Source organism: Notamacropus eugenii, chromosome 1, assembly GCF_028372415.1.
Source record: "Notamacropus eugenii isolate mMacEug1 chromosome 1, mMacEug1.pri_v2, whole genome shotgun sequence".
Taxonomy (NCBI): Eukaryota; Metazoa; Chordata; class Mammalia; order Diprotodontia; family Macropodidae; genus Notamacropus; species Notamacropus eugenii.
In genome coordinates this window covers 35,441,109-35,462,614 of record NC_092872.1, presented here as the reverse complement: position 1 = coordinate 35,462,614, position 21,506 = coordinate 35,441,109, and the positions used below count along the sequence as shown (strand labels likewise).

The window sequence follows — 21,506 nt, the reverse complement described above, 5'->3', positions numbered from 1 at the left end:
CAGGGGAAAAAATGGTCATTCAATGAAAGAGAGGACTTTCAAGCATTCTTGATGAAAAGACCAGAGCTGAATAGAAAATTTGACTTTCAAACACAAGAATCAAGAGAAGCATGAAAAGGTCAACAGGAAAGAGAAATCATAAGGAACTAAGTAAAGTTGAAGTGTTTACATTCTTATAGGGAAAGATCATATTTGTAACTCTTGAGACTTTTCTCGATATTTGGGTAGTTGGAGGTATTATATACATATAGACAGAGGGCACAGGGTGAACTGAATAGGAAGGAATGATATCTAAACAAAATAAAATTAAGAGGTGAGAGAGGAATATATTGGGAGGAGAAAGAGAGAAATGGAATGGGGAAATTATCTCTCATAAAAGAGGCAAGAAAAAGCTTTCTCAATGGAGGGGAAAAGAGGGGAGCTGAGAGGGAAGAAGTTAAGCTTATCACATTTGGCTTAAGGCGGGAATAACATGCACACTCAACTTGGTGTGAAAATCTATCTTACAGTACAGGAGAAGGGGATAAGTGGTGTTTGGGGGGGATGACAGAAGGTATGGCAAATGAGAGGAGGGGTTAATTAGAAGTAAATACTTTTGGGGAGGGACAAGATCAAAAGAGAAAATAGAATAAATGGGGGACAGGACAGGATGGAGGGAAATATAGTTAGTCTTTCACAACACGACTTTTGTGGCAGTCTTTTGCGTAACTATACATGTATAACATGTATCAAATTGCTTGCCTTCTCAGGGGAGAGAGTAGTCAAAGTGATTGTTGATTTCAATCTTTTTTTTTTCCCTTCCTTCCTGTTCATACTCTCTAAGTTTATTTTTTTAATATGTAATATAAGTAGACAAGCCAAAAGTATGGTAGTTCATTCAATTAACTAGTGGAAATGGACTTCACTTTCATCTTCAATCTGTCATCATTAGGCATTTATTGAATGGTTATTCTCTAAAAACCATGCTAGGCATTATATGCACTATATGCAATTTGGTTTTCAAGAACTAATCTTGTCCTGGCAGTTTATATATAATCTAGTAACTGCCAACAAGGATGAGAAGTGAACAAGTCTGATATGAATTCTAGAGTTGGTTTGATGTAATCATAGGTATATGTTTACGTATATATGTATATGTTTATACATATATTTATGTGTGCATGTATACATAAGCTCTTTATCATTACATCTGATCTAAAATCCCTCTACTAAATCATCTCCAAACCTCTTTCCTGGACCACATTCTATGAATCATCATAGACATTAGCTATAGATCCTTTGCCTTAAATTCTCGAAGGAACAAATATGAATGTAGTGAGCAGGGACTTAATATTCCTCTCCTATAAATGCTTTATAGATTCAAGCACACAGACACTAGATACAAAGTCTCCACAAGGCCCATCTAAAGTCTGAAGATATTAATGTGCTTTTATGCCTTCACGTCATTAATAATAATTTACATTTTATAGCACTGTGTGCTATATAGTAGGTGTGTAGTAAGTGCTCTAGTATCTTTTTTGTTGTTCAGTTGTTTAGTCATTCTGTTATGTCTGATTCTTTTGTGACTCCATGGAAAGTGGCATTCCAGGCCTTTCTGTACTCCAGTATCTCCCAAAGTCTGTCCAAGCTCATGATCGTTGCTTCCATGACACTATCTGTTGATCTCATCCTCTGCCATGCTCTTCTCCTTTTGCCTTCAATCCTTTCCAACATCAGGATCTCTTCCAATGATTCCTGTTTTCTCAAAGTATTTAAGCTTTGGCTTCTGTATTTGTCCTTCCAATGAGTAGTCTGAATTAATTTCTTTAAATATTGACTGATTTGATCTCCCTGCTGTCCAAGAGAGTCTCAAGTCTTCCCTAACACCACAATTCAAAAATGTCTATTCTGTGGCCCTTCAGCTTTCATTTTAGTTCAGCTTTCACAGGAATCAGTTGCAACTGGAAAAACCATGTCTTTGACTATTTGGATCTTTGTTAGCAAAGTGGTGTCTCTGTTTTTTAGTATGCTGTCCAAATTTGCCATAGCTTTCCTTTCAAAGAGCAAGTGCCTCTTAATTTCATGGCTGCAGTTGCCATCTACAGTAATTGTTGAGCCCAAGAATATAAAATCTGACACTACTTCCATTTCTTCTTCTTCTATTTGCCAGGAAATCAAGTTGACATCAATTGCTGTGATCTTACTTTTTGTCATGTAAAATTTCAAACCACCTTTTACACTCTCCTCTTCCACCCTCATCAAGAAGTTATTCACTATGTCCTAGATACTCTATGCATTATCTCCCTCATTTTACAGATGAGGAAACAAAAGCTCAGAGGTTAAAGGACTTGTATACACAGTCACACAGATACAATTAGAGCTAAAATTTAGAATTTAACTCTTCCTGACTTGAGTCCCAGCATTCACCACTATACCACACTGCCTCCCAAAGATAACAGTATACACTGACTTAGGTACTCACAAAAGAAAGAGGACAAAAAAAAAGAGAAAAATCTAGCACTGGAAGACTAAAAATTTTACCCTATTCATTGGTTTTTGTGGAAAGGAAAACACAAAATGGATTACTCTTGTGAGTTCTTATTCACTTTGGTAGAAAGGAAAATCATTTGGTTTTACACAAAGAAAAGAATATTCTTCATTGACTGTGTGTGTTTAACTCATTTAACTTTTGTCACAATGTATCTGGTTATTGTGATAAAATCTAGGATTTCTCACGTCCCAAATACAAGAAGATGATGGGAAAATAAAATAAACAATATCCCTTTTCTACTAGATATTTTCTTGAATGCTAAATTTGACTTATACATAGTTAAGACTATGAGGCTTTACACTGGTGGTTATTGAAATGTAATTAATTTTCATGTTGCTTTGGCAGAATGAGATCTATCAGAGTCAGAAAATCAGAGCTCTAGGGACATTGGAGGATATTAAGTGCAATCCCCTCATTTTACAGATAAAAAATTGAAAGCAAGAGATGATAAATGAAATGACAAGGGAGACGCAGCCATTGTCTGTGTCTGACATTTGAAACCATGGCTTCCCAACATCAAGTCTGGCACTTCATCCACTTTTTCATACTGCCTCTACTCATATATTCTCTCTCTCTCTCTCTCTCTCTCTCTCTCTCTCTCTCTCTCTCTCTCTCTCTCTCTCTCTCTCTCACACACACACACACACACACACACACCACACTGTACTATTTTACTTACTGATCTCATTAGCTTCCATGAATTTAAATATCAAAATTATGCTGATGAATTTCAAATCAACCTATCTAGACTTAATCTCTCTGCTGACCTCTAGTCTCACATTTCCAACTGACTTTCAGACATCTTGAAGCAGATATACAATAGGCATCTTAAACTCAATATGTCCAAAACTGAACCCATTATCTTTGCCCCTAGATCTTCTCCTTTTCCTATTACTGTTGAGGGCACATCACCTTCTCAGTCCCTCAGGCTCCCAACCTTGACTCCTCACAGTCTGTCATCCCCTATCTATATCCAATCTGTTGCCAATGCCTGCTGATTTCACCTTTTTCATCAGCTCTTGAGTATGCCCTCCTGTACTTCTGTACTCTGATACTGCCACCACCCAGTGCAGGCCCTCATCACCATCACTACTGCAGTAACTTTCTGTCTGGTCATTTCTCCCCACTCCAGTCCATCCAGTGTGTAAGAAATCTATTAAATTATCCACAAAATATAGTACAGTATTTTTAAAGAGTTGGAATTGGAAAGAACCTGGAGTCTTTTTAAAATAAATTAGTCTATCAGAGAGCTGGCAGATTTTAGCAAATATTATATGGAAAGTTTATTTCTCATAACATGTAACAAAGCTATCGATCAAGATAAAGGCAGTAACCAAGATTTATGATCAAGTGGAAGAAAAAAAACGACAAAGATCGAGTTGGCAAGAAATCTGATGGTGATTTTGGAAAATAATTGTGAAAGACATTCACATATGAGTATGAATTTATTGGAAGGTAATCATACCACTACTTAACTCTTTCTTCTTATTGTTTTATCATGAAACAAAAGAAGATTCAAGGAAGTCAAAGAGAACACAATTGATTAGGAATGCTGAAGATATCAACTGACACTGGCAATGTCTCTGTCTCTGTTTCAGTCTCTCTTTGAGCATACATGGTTAAATCCATTTTCCATTTAAGTTAAATGAAAGCATGATATAACTATGTTGTAATATAGGAAAATATTAGATAGTTCTTATGGAATATTTATTGAACCAAATATATATATATATTAATTCAGAAGCCATGTCACTCAGCATGATAGATTTGGCATAGTGGAATGGACTCTAGGAGCCAGGAAACCAGGATTCTACCAATTCTACCAACAGATTCTACAAATAGATTGTGGCTCTACCAATAAGCAACTGTGTGACTTGGGACAATGCAAGTTACTTAAACCTCTCTGGATAGCAAAAGGAGGTGAAATCTGTTATACAATTAAGGAATATGTACAGTCCTAATATCTAATATTAGTATTTGACTTTGATATGTAGAATGACATTGTATTTTGTATATTATGAACTTTGAGCCCAGATTTATAGTAGACAGAATAGTTGGCTGCTTATATTATGTATTATTGTTTAGCAGGGATGGACAGGAAATCCTATGTCCAAATGTCTTCCTATCATTTGTCATACTATTGTTATGTAGTTTTATTCCTTTTGACCTAGAAAGTCTTTTAATACTTCAAGAATCCTTTATCAAATGCCTCTTGGGTCATCTTCAATTTAATCATGAACACTTACTTTAGTTGAAAGCTAAGATAGTCCTGAGTGGGACATAGTAGGTACAAGGGAAAGAGAAAGACTGGCATAGAAGAAAAGGATAATTATATGGGAGGTAGGAGGGCAACTTTTTCCTGTTTTACATAGGCCTGGGAGTTTTGAAATTAGCCCTGAATATTCTCAAGTTTTCACTGAGGCACTGCTTTCAAGCTAACCACTAGTTAGCCAACTGACCACCAGTTTCCATCTTATGAAATGATTGTTTGTAACTTATCATTTTATCTCCTGTGATGAAGTGAATATTACATCCATTCAACTGTTTTAACCTCTTTACCATGGCTGATTACTTTAACCAATAATCTTTCTTGTGTATTTGCTTTGAGTGCTCTTCAAATGTCTAACTATATAACTATTCATTCCCCTTATATTCTTTAACAAAACATAAGCCTGAATCTTTAAAAGCTCCAACAAGTTAATTCTGTAAAACCTCTCCCATAAATCGATGTTGGAGGTCCCTTATCAAATCATTTTTTTCAAGGCTTTCTCTTATTAAATCCTCTAAAACTGTTTCCCAGAATTCCTCTGAATTGATAAGATAATCAGGCAATATTTGTAAGCTCTTGCTAAATTATTTTTGCTGTAATGACATTATGTTCACTATTTTCCAGACATCAATATTCTGACCACTCCTCATAAAAAATAAAGCTGCGAGCTAGAGCTCAACTAATTTCATCTGACTTCCTATCTAATGTATCTTTCTTTTCCCTCTCAAATATTTTATATGTCCATCTATCTTAAGAACAAGCATCCCATATTGCAATGAGAGGCAGTATTAATATTTAATAAAGTGAAGCTCATAAAGAGTGAGCTGTGGTATAGTATCACATAAGAGTTAGGTAGTCAATTACTCCAGATGTGCATTAATGAAGTCTCTCTTTGTGCTTATAGTAACTACCTTCATGCTATTAATCAGTCAATCAACAAATAGGTATTTATTGAATGCTTGCTAATGGCTTATAAGGTGCTGAGGGGTAACACAATCACTAGGCATAAAACTTCAGGCTCGCAGTGTTAGAAAAAAAGATGTTTTTAAGGCTGGGTCTGTCCACTTTAGGTCAGAACATTTTCTCTGTGAAGAACTATGGGAACATGAGAAGTACAAGTAGCACTTATCTCTTGTATCTCCATCCTGAACCCAGGATCCATTCACTATGAGTAGGGATAGAGTGGGGTGTCATATGGGTGAGTGTTAACCACTGAATATCTATGCTGTAAGAGACAGGAAATGAACTCCCTGCAATATGTAGAAGATCCAGAATAGAAAAAAAAAGTCAGAGAAATACAGATCGACCATGTGACTTCCTTGTTCCCTATAAAACACTTTTGTATTTGTATAGTCTATCCTCTGTGTTTGGAGGGAACTCCCTTCTCATTTCTGTCTCAGAATCCCTTGTGATGTGACAAATAATAGTTATAGGGAGTGGAACAATTGGCATAGAAGAAAAGGATAATTATATGGAAAATAGGAGGGCAACTTTCCCCTGGTATACAGTTTTTTCTAAAACTGGGTATATAGAAATTAAACTAGCTTATCATTAAGTTTTAATTGAGGCATTCATGCATAGGGAACAACAAAGTACAATGTATTATGGTATAAAATCAACATAAAATGTCATATTTTATTTTTTAAAGAAATATTCCATTTTACTGCTGAGATTAATTTAGGACTAGATCAGTAACAGAAGGGTTAATTACAACTGTTATAGTACATGAATGTAGTAGTAGGGTGAGGAACTTTAAGTTTTTGTAGACGGAGTGCCCTTTGAAGGTTAGTTGGGATAAGGTCTCTTAGGAGAGGACTATCTTCCCTATATGGTAGAGAAAAGGATAAGACCTAGGCTAATGGTTTTCTGGAGAGCAATACCTGGTAGGCAATTCATCAATGCATTCAATTAAAACTCCCTTCCTGGATAAATGACATACTGACATGCTCTCCCTTTAAGGGGCTTGAAGAAGGTAGCACTTGATCCACATGATCAGAAGATCTTATGTAGGAGATAGTATCATGGATATCCTAGCTCTCCAACTAGACTGTAAAAGTCTTTGTGCTTTATTTTTTTTCCCAAAGTCTAGAACAAGGTCTTATTTTCTGTAAACTTTTAGACCAGAGGTTATATATTTTTCATAGAAGCTATATTCTAGCTCGATTCTCTATGGTTTCCCCAAGAAGGGCTTAGAGAGCATATTGGGATCATAACATGTTGGGAGAACCAATCACCATAATTCTGGATTTATGCTGATGGAAATAATAACTTTGTCTACCTATTTTCCCCAGTCGCAGTTTCAAAGAGCAGAAGAAAGTCACCAAGTGGAAAAACTTATTGAGTAGAGTTGGGAGATGCAAGGTTCCTGGCTTCTTCTGACTTCAGGGTCTTCATTTTTATTTTTACGTATTTCAAAGAAATAATAAATCAGAGTCTGTTAAGTTTATACTTTAGCTCTTTTAGGTATGTAATTTCCAAGAAGACTTCTTTCCTTCAAAAATGATTTCAATATGTAGTCACATCACAGGTTTTTATTTTAGGGACAGCGACATTTCTACCTCCTGTTTTGCATGAGTATTTGTGGGATGCTCATGAGATGTGCAGGGCTGAAAGAAGAGATTCCTCAGCTGCCTCATCCTGACAACCCCCCCTCAAACTAAATTGATAATTATGTTCATTCTCTGCCAACTTCACATTCTAAAAGTGATCTTTGGTAAATGAGACTCACAAATAGCTTGGAACACCTTCCCATCCGAATGGTTCTCCATTGTGCTCTTTACCTCCCAGGTGCTGACATAATTCCCAAGGTAGGCCTAACCTGAAATAGTTATTTTTCATCCCTAGTAATAAAACCAATATTATATGAAAGGAAAACCTTTCAAACATAAACCAATTTGGACAGTAATTGAAGTGGAATACTTTTGTGAGAACTGGAAGTAGATCAGGTCCCCAGAGGAAAAGAAGAGAGAAGTTCCCTGTCCCTAGGTGATGCTCTGCAAGGGATGTGGATAAATGAATGCTGATGTAGGGGAAATGAAAAATTAGGTATCATTTAGAGCTTTGGACTCATGCTGTCTGAATATAAAAGCTGAATGGAGTCAATTGCTGCAGGAAGAGGGTGAATTATCTTCATCAGCATAGATGTTAAGAAGTCTGTATTGCAAACCTTGATGGGCATGCTTTTGGTTCAGTTACAGAATAAATGTAGAATATATTGATCAAGTCCTTAACATCCCAGTTGTTTTTATTTATCATAGGCAACAAAGTGAACAAACATCTTTGGGACTAGGACAAGAATAAGAAGATAATTAGAGCTACTGGACCTTAAGGATAATAGATTTAGAGATGTGGGCCATGTAGTATAACCACCTCATTGTATAGTTGAGGACACAGTGATGTGTCCAAGGTCCTGACGTTGGAATTTGAGCCCAGGTTCTCTGACTGCACAACCAGAGCTCTTTCTACTGTACCAAACAAAGTACTTTCTACTCACTTCCTTCCCTCCCCACAACTACCTTGTGCAGATTCTATGATTTTCATTTTACAAATGAAGGAACAGAAGTTTAAAGAGGTAAAGTTGCTTAATTCAGAGTGCATCAAAGTTGAGGCTTAAACCTGGGTTTTCTGACCTCAAGAGTAGTAATCTTTTCATGATAACACATGTAATTGTATACACCTAGGTAACACAAACAGATAGAGAATGATAAGCAGATTTTATAGAGAACAATAATGAATGTGGGAAGGGAAGTTTTATGAAAGAGTTGGGCTTTGAAGGATGGAAAGGAGAGCCTTTGCAGAACAGAGCATGAAGTTATACCTAAGAAAGGTGAGAGTTTGGAGGGTCATGAGAGAAGGCAGGAGGAACAGTTTGTGCAAAGACTTGGTGGTAGAACGGTATAGTTATTTGTCTGTGTAAGGGGGATTTCCCTGATCAGTCTTATCAGTTTACTGAGATTAATGCATATGATGTTTGTCTGAAGTGCATCTCTCCAGGGAGATGGGCACATGCCCAGTCACCTTGCAAGAAGACAGAGGCTTCTATTATGATTGGTTCTCAGTGATTGGATGTGTCTCCAAGTTGATTGGGTAATTGATTATGGGCTCCCTGATCAATCTTACTTATACTTGACAGGGTTTACTTCCTGTTCCTACATTTCTTTTTTTTTTTTTTTTTTTGGATGAATGAGTAATAATTATGGGTGAGGCAGTAAGATAGAGGCTAGTCAAAAGTCCTGATATCTAGAACATGGGATTCAGGGCTGATTTGCAAAGAGGCTGCCTGCTACTTTAAAGTCTTCAGGGGCAGAAAGGCATCATGGCAGGAAGGCAAATATAGTCACTGAATGGTATGTACTATGGTGCAGTAGATAGAGAGCTGGACTCAGGAAGAGTCCTGCCTTCAAATCTGGCCTCACTCACTTATTAACTATATGACCCTTGGCGAGTTATTTACCCTTTTGTGCCTCAGTCCTTCATCTTAAAATGAGCAGGAAAAGGAAATGCCAAACCACTCCAGCATCTTTGCCAAAAACAAACAACAATAACACAAGACAAAACAAATAAAAAACCCCCTCCAAATATGGCCTTGAAGGATAAGACATGACTGAAGAACAAAAAATGACTTTGCCAGGGTTAGAAAAGCAGACCCAGTGATTAGACTATAGATGAAGGCTGTCGTGGTAAAACAGTGAGACTGTATATTCAGTCATATGATCATATCAATTCATTTAGCAAATATTTATTGTATACCTACACCAAGCAGGGCACTGCATATGGCATTAAAATGAAAGCTTTGTATATAGAGAGTATTTTCACTTCTATCTCACCCACACAATGTATGAAAAAATAATCTGGACACTAACATTGGGATCACATCATTTTATGGCTTATAACATTTGTTTTCAAATCTTACTAAACCTGCTATGAGTAGCATATGTATTTTGCATTGCTCTTATAGCAGTGGTGATGGATTTCTCTTGTAAGCCATGTTGTCCCTCCTCCTGCCTGCCCCAACTAATGACATATCCTTATCAGCTTCCTGATAGGAGATATGGGTGTGGTTGATGGTCATGGAGCACTAAATATTTGCCAGTGCACTTAAAGTAAATAATATCATGCCCAAGAAATGCAGAGTATTATATTATTATAGACTTTTAAAGATAGAAGGGATCTTAGAGATCATCAGATTTTGCTTCTTAGTTTTAGACCATCTAGTCATTCAACCTGGGCATCTTGCCATGTGCTCTGATACCGCATCCTCTAGACTACACCTGCACAGTACACATTTTCCTCCCTGGGAGAATTAGTCCATTTACTTTTGGAACTCCATTCTGGGTCTGGGATGTACTGATTGGCAAATGACTAGGTACAATCATTGCTAATCAACTAAATCTAGATGTCCCAAGACTATGCTTTATATCCTATCCATCCATCCACCCTGGGCATCTACCATTTGTCCTGATGCTGCATAATCTCCTCTATCTTGGCCCATTTTAAAATTTCTTGTTCTGATAATAGTAGTAAAATCAATACTTTCAATGTTTCTGGAAAAGTTGTTGCTTCTTCATAGTTAAAGAGGACCAATGACCTCAGAATGTTGGGGTCAAGGTTCAGTGTGTAAAGCTGTGGCTGATCAGTCTAGTACAAACTCAGAAGGCTCTACCGCAGGTTGAACACAAATAGTCATCTGAACATTTCGGGTGAATATGTCTCTAGTTGTATGCAACTCACATTTTCTTTGTGCTACGGCAACTCTGTTTTGCTCAGAGAGCAAAGAGCCTTCAACAATATTGGCATGCTGGGCAATCCTGTGTCTGCATCTCCCAAGTCTCACAATTTAGAGAGACCTTGACACTGTACTTGTACTACTTCTTCTGCCCACTGTTCAAGTTCTCTGTAAAAGTCTTTTAAGTAAATGTATGTTTGGCATTTGGGCTATTTGGCCAGCCCATTGGAGTTGTGCTCTCTGTAGAAGAGTTTGAATGCTTGATGGTTTAGCTTGAGAGAGGTCAGGTAGGACATCTGATTGCTCTGTGACTCTACTCATCTTTCCTGTGACTCTCTAGACCAAAACTCTCTTCCTTGGTCAGCATTTTCTTATGTTCTGTCTGCTCTTAGTAGAATATTAAAAAATAAGCTCCTTGAAGGTATTCTTACATTTGTATTCTTAGTACTTAGCTCAGTGCCTGGTACATAATAAATGCTAAAGAAACATCTTTTTTTCAAATAAACATGGAATCTCAGAATAATAAACCTGCAAAATCTCAGGGTTGGAATATATCTTAGAAATTATTCTTTCCATCTCTTACCTGAACAAGAAATTCCCATTATAGCATTCTTGCCCAGTCTGCCTTTGCCTGACAAACATCATCAACGGGGAACCCACTATGTGCCAAGTCAACCCATTTTGATGTTGGGTAATTCTCGTAGTTAGATATTTCGTGATGTTCTCATCATTATACAAGTGAAGAAGTTGAGCCTGGAATATACATCATGCTATCTCTCATCACAGACTGACATTTTTACTGCTTAAAAACAATCAAATTCGTGGAGTTATTCAATACCCAAAGGCACCCTCAATACTAGTATTAGGAATGTAGATCTACCTTATAGTTTTCCTTAAAAAATACTTTTGATTTAGACACCTTTTTGATAGATGCCAGAGATTTAGTAGAATATTTAGTAGAATCTGTTTTCCCCTTTCTTTGTTGGGCAACAACCCTAAGTACCCCTATCCAGCAGTTTTTAAAATAAAAAGGAGGAAAGAGAAAAGCAGACAACAAAAAGCCTTCCCTTGGTTTTAGTTGGTGAGCCCAGGTGGTCTCATTTTATGACAGCACTATCTTTGCCATGGAACACCATAACTTTTTACTGTTGGGACTGCACTATGCAAATTGACTGGAGTCAATTGTACCTGATTGTCTAAATTGCCTTTGCTATAACAATTCTACCACCCGGTAATATGCCATTGAAATCAAACAATGCGATTGATTACACATTCCTCACTCTGGGAAAACTCTATTAGTTGTACCTGAATAAAAACTGCAGAATGGAGCCCAATTCTGGGTAAGTTGTGGACAAAATTCTCTAGGAAGCATAGTTTTAAAAAATGTCTGAAGGAGCCTAAATATTACTCATTAGCAACAGGAATAGCAGGAAAATAGAATTTTTATTTACAAGTCAAATGAAAAGAGTTATTATAGTCAGCTGTGGTACAGTGGAAAGATCAATGGATTTGGGTAAAAGCAGAGGTGGTATTCCTGTACAATTTGTAGATGTCACAAAGCTAGGAGAGAATCAGATAACTTTGTGGATGACAAAGTCAAACTTCAAAATACTTTGACAGGTTAGAGCACTGGGTAGGAGCAACTAAGATGAAATGTAATGAGTATGAATACAAACTCTTACACATGAGAGGTACAACAAGGCAACAATTCTTCATGGAAAAAAAAACTTTTGAGGGATTTTGGTCGATTGTAAACTCAATATGAATTAACAGTATGATTTGAGAGCAGAAAATAAATAACGTTAATGGCATCTTAAAGGAGATTAAGAAAATAATAGTGTCCAGAATTAAGATGTGAAAGTCCCACAGTTCTCTGACCAGGAAGACTACATACGATCACTGTGCTTAGTTCGAGACATCTCATTTTAGAAAAGAAGTCACTGGCTTGAAGAATAACCCCAGAGGATGAGAATCAAGATGATCAAGGGAACTGAGATCAATATATGAGGATTTATGAAATGAGATCTTACTTCAGATGCTTCCTATCTGTGTGAATTTGGCATAATCACTTCATTGAATGTCTCTTTTCTGTGAAATAAGGGAGTCAAACTAGGTGACTTCTCAGGTCACTGTAGTTTCAAATCCATGATCCTATGATCCTAAGATTCTGTCTTTCACACTTACTACCTGTATGACCCTGGTCAAGTTATTTAGGCTCTCTGTGCTACCTGTAAGATGAGAAAGTCGGATAAGGTTGATGATAATAAGGTTGGATCTTAAGTCCTTTGTAGCATGAATTAGATCTATTATGCTATGAACAGAGACTGTTTAGACTAAAAAAATACTTGTGGGGAAGTGGTGAATATAATAGTTGTGTTCAAGTATTTGAAGAAATGTCATGTGGTAGAATTAACCTGACTTTGCTTGGTCACAGAGGCAGAACACAGAAGAGTGGATGCAAATCATCAAAGCAAAATAAGTCTGGATAGAAGAAAATTTTTTCTAAAGATCATAGTTATCAAAAAATGAAATGGGGTTCCTCAGGAGGAAGTGATTTCCCCCTCTTTAGAAGTTTACTAACAAGAGGCTAGATGACCCCTTGAAGGGATATTGTAGGAGCTATACATTAAACCAAATGGTTGCTCAGGTCACTTCCAAAAGACTCTGTGATTCTATGACTCTTCCACTTAGTACCTATGCAATGTTAGATAAGTTATTTCTCTCTGGCTTAAATTTCTTCATATTAAAAAATGGAAAGATCAATCTGAAGGATTTTTATATCCCTTGAAGAGCTCTCATTTTATGAATATTACAATAATTGTCCCTGCTTATGCATGTTGAGATTTGTCATAATATGGGCAATTAAAATGAAAATCTGCAGACAGTTTCTATCCAGTCCTGGTTTTGTGACCCACAAACTGTATGGTCTTAGCAGTTTCTCCTAAATTTTCTTTTGTCTGACTTTCCTCTTCTGTAAAATAGTGGTACCAAAACTTGCTCCAGTTATCACACACAGTTGCTGAGATGCTTACATACATACAGTGGTGTGCTAGTAAATGTTTAATAACCAGCTCTCTATTTAACAAAAGCATTTACAATGTGTTTTAAGTTTAATTTGCATTATCCACCACTTTCTTAAATCTAGACAATCAACAAAAAAATGAAAACCCTGATTTGAAAGACTTGCCAATCTCTGAGGTATAAATGGTCATACTGGAAATTTAACAATTGACTCTTAAGAGTTCATTCAAGCTGGCTTGCATGCATAAGAAACTGAAATTTAAAAAAAATCAGCATCTGAAAACTACAAAGTATTAGATAAATACAATATATTAATTTCATTATTTAAATAATTTTAGATTTTGTCTAGGGAGAAAGGTAGGTTTTTTTTTTTTTTCCTCTGGACTAACTGCAGCTGATAAACTACAAATTTCTTTTTGGGAGATAGGTGTGGTGTGGTAAATTACAAGAGTATGCCCAATTTGTACTTACAGAGATTATTTTTCTTGTCACCTTATTTGATGTGCTATTTGATTAAATGCTTTTTGTTTTGAACTAATGTGTCCTCTGACTAGTAAAAGAAGACACACTAGTAGGGGCTCATGAACTTTGATTCTGATTAGGTGCGAGCCACAAAGTGCCTTGAACTTGAACTTGACAAGTATACTTTGAGTCTGTGAGAAGGGGATAACCTAGGTGCTAAATTAGTCAGAACTTGAATTAAAACTTTGGTTCTGTCACTTGAAGAGAGTAGAAGTGGTCCCTCTCCTCTGTAGATAAAAGTTAGATATAGGGATAAGGACTGATTATCCTTAACACTGGATGAGAGTAGGGATTCCCTAGATTCTGACAGAAAGCATCTATGGAAATGGAGGATCTTCTAATGGCTATAATGAAAGCACACCAGCAGGAAAGGTTTAACTAACTTCTTTTATATAATATTCTTTACCACTGGGGAATCTCCACACTCAATACTATTTGATATTGAGAGAGTTGGTACATTATTAAATATGGAACATCCTTAAACCATTACCTAATTCAATGCCTCCTTTCACAGATGAAGAAATCAAATTGAGGCTTAGAGATGTAAAGTTACTTGCCCAGGGTCCCCTAAATAGTACAGATCAGAACTTCAATTTGTAATAGTAAGTACCCCAACATACACAGGGGACCTGCTATCACAGGTTCTTAGATCTGCATTCGTAAAAGGAAAGACAACTTTTGAGGGGTTAACCATCACTTTATTCAAGCACATGTATCAATCCTTTAACCAGGCACATGTATCATTCACCTAGTTCAGGGGAGTCAGTACCAGATCTGTATCAGATCCGGTACCAGAACTTCAAAGCAAATACAGAGAAATCAAAAGTCAACAGACATGGCTTCCTCTGCCTGACCATAAGTCAACAGGCATAATCCAACTGCCTGATGATAATTACTAGAAAGGGAAACATGACATCTAGGTTCTCAAAGCTGGGGGGGCTCCTCTGGCCAAACAAAACACTTACAGTAAGTAAGCCCCCAAATAAAACTGCACCTCAGAGTCTTTTTATACTTTTTGAAGCCAGAAGGCATCACATCCCTTGAGAACCAGTGCCTCATTAACAAAAGGCGTGGACCTTCCCACAAATCTTCCCAGGCTCAGTAATGGGTGGGAAGGATCCTCCTTAGTCACATTCAAATAGAGGCATTATACTTCTTGGTTAAACTAAAACAAAAACAGCCAAGGATCCTATTTTACTTTTAATTTCAGAGTTCAAGGAAAGTCTTCTTTCTGAATGCCCAGTCCTTGGTATTCAAGTCCAGTACTCTTTCCTAGTCTTCTTACAAAAACGGCTCCTTGGAATCTATAGCAACTTAATTTCAATATTTTTATATTGAATTTAACAAGCTGTAGTAGTTGTTGTTGTCCGTTTCTTATACACAGAAGTTTCCCCAAATCTTATCACTTCAGTCTGGATATCCATGATAAATCTACTTGGTCCTTCTGGCTATGAAAAGATAACCCCAATTCTAAGCTGTTTAATAGAATCTATTGAGCAGATTGGAGCTGCAGCATCTAGAGAGGTGTGAATTGCCCTTATTCAACCAAAGGAGGTGTGAATTCTGAAGCCCAATGAGAGTAACTTAAATGCCAACACTGTTAACTATTTCTCTGTTTTACTGAAACCACACCCATCCAATGGGCTTTCACTATTTTTATAACTTAGGAAGATATGCCATTCAAATGAATAAAACTATGATTTAAAACTTTCCATCATATGATTAACTGGATGAATCCCTAATAAAAAAAAAACAAAACTTCCTTTCTGTTTATAATATACAGTACCATTTTAATTTGTTGGAAAAGTCCTTATTCAATGAAGAGATATTCACACACAGAATAACAGAAATGGAAGGAAGTTCAGTAGTTATCTGATCCAGCTGTAAAGAGAGACAGAAATTCTCCATAAAATATTTTGAGGGGAGGTGGGTCCAGTCATTCTGATCTATATCTTGCCACTAGATCCAAATGGCTCCAGAGGAAAAGTGAGACTGGTGACTTTGTACAGCCCTCTCTCACATCAATCCAATTCACTTGCAAGTCATGGCATCACATTCCTGATGTCATGGTCCTTTTCAAGAATGAAGGACAAAAAACAATCTATGAGTACTAGGAGCTATCCCCCGGGGGATCTGCCTGGGCAGTTCCAGTTGGGCAACACAGATTTCCTTCTTTCCTTCCTTCCTTCCTTCCTTCCTTCCTTCCTTCCTTCCTTCCTTCCTTCCTTCCTTCCTTCCTTCCTTGCTTCCTTCCTTACTTCTCCTTTCTTTTGTCTCCCTCTGCCCATATACCCTTACCTTAGAATGCTCTGCCCAAAGGAACGTAAATTTCGATGGCTGAAACCTAGCAAAATACCTTAGGGTTTAAGGTCTACATTTCTTTCTTAAAGACCATGCCTTAAACCCAAGGATCTTTCCAGCCCAGATTGATGGATTATTTTTTTTTTTTGATTAGGTAAAAGGGCTATTCATTGACTCATTTCTTACTTAATCTTAATCACTGAATGTGCATTGCCTTAGTCAAAATGAGAACTTAGACTTCAGCTTAAAAAGAACAGGATCTCCCACTGCATCTGGAGCTATCTCCACTCATCCTGATCTATATCTTGTCATTACACCCTGATGCCCCTGGAAAGTGAGACTGCTGACTTTGGATAGCCTTCCCTCACTGAAATTCAATGTATTTGCATGCCCTAGCAAGGCTCTGACCTTCCTGATGTCAAGGTCCTCTTTGAGAATGAAGGACAAATAAAAACCATGCTCATTACTAGTTCTGTATACCAAAGAGATTACAAAAAAAAAAAAAAAAAAAAAGGAAAGAGGTCATACATGTAAGTCACACATTTATAGCAGCTCTTTTTTTGGTGGCCAAGAAATGAAAATTGCGGGGATGCCCATCAATTGGAGAATGGTTGAACAAGTTGTCTTATATGAATGTAATGAAATGCTATTGTGCTGTAAGAAATGATGAGCAGGCTGACTATTTCAAGAAAAACCTGGAAAGACTTACATGAACTGACACAAAGTGAAATAAACCAGGAGAACAATGTACATAATAACAGCAACAGAAATGTTGTGTGATTGTCAACTTTGAATAACTTAGCTCTTCTTAACAATACAATGATTCAAGACAATTTCAAAGTACTCATGATAGAAAAATGCTATCCACCTCCAGAGAAAGAATTTAAGGAGTCTGAAGGCAGATTGAAGCATACTGTTACCATCTCATCATTCTTTGGTGTATTTTTTTTCCTTTTGATCTGTTTCTTCTTTTACAACATGATTAATATGGAAATATGCTTTGCATGTTTGCACATATGTAATGTCTTTAAAATTCTTATCTTTTTATGGAGGGGAAAGTTGAAGGAGGAAAGGAGGAAGAAAATTTAGAACACAATATTTTTGAAAAATGAATGTTAAAAAAGTCATTACATGTGATTGGAAAAATAAAACACTATTGAAATGATCAAAAAAAGGAAAAAATATGAAATTTGACATGAGAGCATGATATAGACAATTAAATAATCATTTGGATTTGAGGGAACTAAGTTTGAATCCTAATTCTGTATTGCTCATCTGCTGAATATTCAAGAATGTTCAAGTCTCTTCAGTGAAGTGCAGTTTCATATGTGATAACCATAGCTATTGAGGCTGAGAGGATTGCAAAGAACATGGAAAACAAGAAACATTGTCATTAGTTACTTTAATTATAGTTTCAATGATTGGGACATACCTAAACACCCTTAAAAATGAAAGATAAATTGTACTGAATAACAACATGCCAATGTCTAGGCTTTGTTATTGCAGTATGCAGGCCTGTATTGGAGTTTTAAAAATAAAATTTGGCAACCCAGTTTCTCTCCTTAATAACACCATCAATATTAGGCAATCACTCGCGCTCTCTTTTGTATCTGGAATGAAATCTAGACAAAAAGACCAATCAATACTGAATAGTCTAATACTGTAGTAGCATCTCAGGCTATACAACACTGGGTTATTTGCCAGATGCTGGCTTTTTCTTTGCTTTCTTTTGATTTTTATGTCATGTACTGACATAAAAGAACCAGTGTAAAAATACTTATGGTAGCTTGTGCTATTAAACTTGGTCTTAATGATTCAACTTAAGATTAACTTCCCAAGAAAGAATGACCCAGCAGCAGTAACAGCAAGTTTAGATAAATTCATATGGGGTATAACTGAGTATAACTTTGACCAATTCTGGGAAAGGTCCAGTGGAAAGAGTTCTAGATTTGGAGTTAGAAGATCTAGGTTTGAATCCCAGATTTACTTATTACTCATGTCACCTTGGACATTTCCTGTCTGACACTAGACACAGTCAATAATACTTCTTAGGGAGAATTATAAAATTCCTATTATAATGTAAATGGATAAATAGCTCCATGGCATTAAACATGATAAAAGGAGAGAGAATTAAATGCCTAATAGAGCATCAACATAAGGATATGGAAGAAAGATGGGTTTAAAATTAGGAGACATAGGTCCTACTCTAGTCTTTGCCACTCAACTACTAGTCATAGAGACTAGGCTCTTTCTACCAAATAACCATAAAAATATCTCAGATCCTTCACACTAAGAAGTAAATGGAATCATTTCCCCCTTTCTGCTTGTCAGATTTCTCTTCTGTGAAATATGGGGATTGGAACAGATGATCTCTAAACATCTCCTTTAGTTTTAATGTTGCAATATTATACTTTACCAAGATTATATTCTGAAATGGTTCAACTTCAAGGGCGTTAGGAAGGTCTATACGTAAAAAAAAAAAAAAGAAAATCTATTGATTGGTGCCTGAAATTTCACAGTCATAGCCATAGGAATTAAAGCTGAGGTCTCTAGCAGCTATTAAAACAAATCTCCCTTATAGGAGTAAGACTTTAAGCTCTTCTAAATCACTGTCATATTGTTACAATTGAAGAATTTGAGACATTTGACTATCAAGGATCATAGGATTTTAGATTTAGAGTTGGAAGAAACATTAAAAATTCTAACCCTCACATTTTACAAATGAGGAAACTGAGGCTCATTAAAGTAATTAGCTTAAATGTGAAAATATATTCTCAGGTAGAATGTATTGAGGGAAATGAAAAAGAAAAGTGTTGAGTAGGCGATGAGAACCAGGAATAACTGATTTCAACATGTTATCTCAGGCCTTTGGCCTTTTTATGCAGATATTTTCATTTTAGTTACTCTGCTAAAATCCATATCTTCTCCCTTTCTTTTCTTAGCCACCAAAGGAAAAATGAAAGTAGCTGTCAAATCTGGCTATGTCCAGTTCCCATAGGGTTTGAAGTTAGAAACTACAATAATTTTTTTTTGACTAAAATAATTCAGTGAGATCATTTGGATATTTCCTGACAGAAGAGAACAGTTCTGTTCAAACCAAACATTTGCCTATAACATTTGATAAAGGAAGCCTATCTTCTGGAATTAAGAAAATACCATCATGTATCCTTTCTACAGTAGAGAGTAACCTTTTTAAAAATATTAGCTAAATTTTTAAAATCTTTCAAATTTTAAAGGTACAGAAATTTAAAATGAATCCTGAATTTTAGCAAACTATTTTATATGTTATATATAGGTGATTAATAATTTCTACTCGGAAGTGCCAACATTTATGAAATGACTGATCCATTCATGTACCAAGAATTTTATGTGCAGTTTGAATGGCTTCATTCTAAGCCATGCTCTTTAAAGAAAAAAGAAGATAGGAAGTATAGATAGAAAGGAAGGAGGGAAGAAAGAGGGAAGGGAGGAAGGAAAAATGAAGGTGGTATAGAGGAAGGAAAGTGGGATTGATGAAAGACATTTGGGAAAGAAGGAATCCAGAGAAAAGAAAGTGAGAGGAAGGAAAGAGGAAAAGGAAAGGAAAATTTAAAAAAATTAAAATTGAATGCTGGAACCTTAGAGTTATTTTCAAATTGGGAAAAATTAAATGCTCCTGTTAATCCCCTCTATTTTTAACATAAAAAAATATTACCATTTTGTAGCTGCTGTTTCTTTTAGATACCTATCCAATTGGAAACTTAAAAATTAACTAGAAAATAGCATTTTTAATGAACTTTTCTTGGTTGTATTTTTAAGGCTAGAACAGAAACTCAAGAGCATTTAGATATGCTTGTCTGAATCATTCCATAAGTATCTATTAAATCCTCACTATGTACTAGACACTGAACTAAGAGAAGGGGAAAGATGAAAACAAAAGAACCTTCATTTCATTCATTTAAAGAAGAATGGGAACACAGGTAAATAAGTATTTGTGGGATCAGTTTAGGTCTCAGTTATTAGTAATCTCCCTAGTAAAAAAAAGATAAAGCCCTTTTATTTTACTTTGTACACCACCCCCCCAAGCTTCCAGTACATGTGAAGCTGTTCCCTAGCTCTTTTAGAAGCTCATTTATTGTTTTGCTAACTTGAAAGAAATCCCTCTGAAAAACAGAGCAAGAGATAAGCAATGTATGAGAGTGGGGGAAATTGCTGCATTTGGTCTCAGAGAAGCTGAGTTTGAAACTGGTCTCTATTAACTAACTTCGCAACGTTGGGCACATCACTTGATCACCTTTGGTCCTAGTTTCTTCCTCTGTTAAATGAAGCGGTTGCACTAAATCACTTGAAGGTTCCTTCCAGCAGAGCTCAAGCTATGGTAAGTCCTACTACTATGTTGAAAAGACTTTGGCAGTGAAGTTTATATTTTCCATCTAAAGATCAGCCTAGTTAATTTCACTGGGGAACTATGAGGGAGAGCAAACAAGATATAGTCTTTGGGGCAGGACCCCAGGCAAAAGGGGAAGGGAGAAGGTAAGGGAGGAGTTTTATGAAAGCTAAAATCTTAGGAGGATGCAGCTTACAGCAGGGGAACAAGTGGGTATGGAGGGAGTGGTTGTCTTGTTTTCTTCCTGAGGTGATGATCTAAGGACAAACAGTGTGGTTTGCCTCCTAACCATGGTGGTGCCTAGACAAAGACCTGATGGCTTTCTGCTAGTTGTATCTATGCTTTCTAGATCTAAAGCCCATGGTCCTTTTCTCTTCATATATAACTCTGTTTTACATATGAAAGGCTCGTAAATATTTAGATGGTAGCTAAGTGTATATGTGAGTAGAGCACTGGACCTAAAGTCAGGAAGATCTGAGTTCACATCTAGTCTCAGACATTTAATAGCTGTGTGATTCTGGGCAAAGCACTTAAGCCCTCCCTGCCTTAGTTTTCTCATCTGTAAGATAGAAGCAATAATGCTTACCCCTCGATATTGTTGGGAGATCAAATGAGATAATACTTTTAAAGTGTTTTGCAAAACCTGAAGTGCTATATTAATACTAGTTATTAGGGTTATTCTTATTTTTTCAACAAATAAGTAAAACAAAATCTTAACCCTCTAATGCTTGCTGCTAGTATTAAGTACATTTTAAAAGTTGTTTTTGCTTGA

At 36.3% G+C, this 21,506-nt stretch overlaps 1 protein-coding gene across 1 annotated transcript in view; it reads right to left on the bottom strand.

Moving 5' to 3' along the window:
* PTPRD (protein tyrosine phosphatase receptor type D) overlaps positions 1–21,506 on the bottom strand; it is a 934,659-nt gene that overhangs the window by 761,392 nt on the left and 151,761 nt on the right. The gene's annotated exons all lie outside the window — the stretch shown is intronic.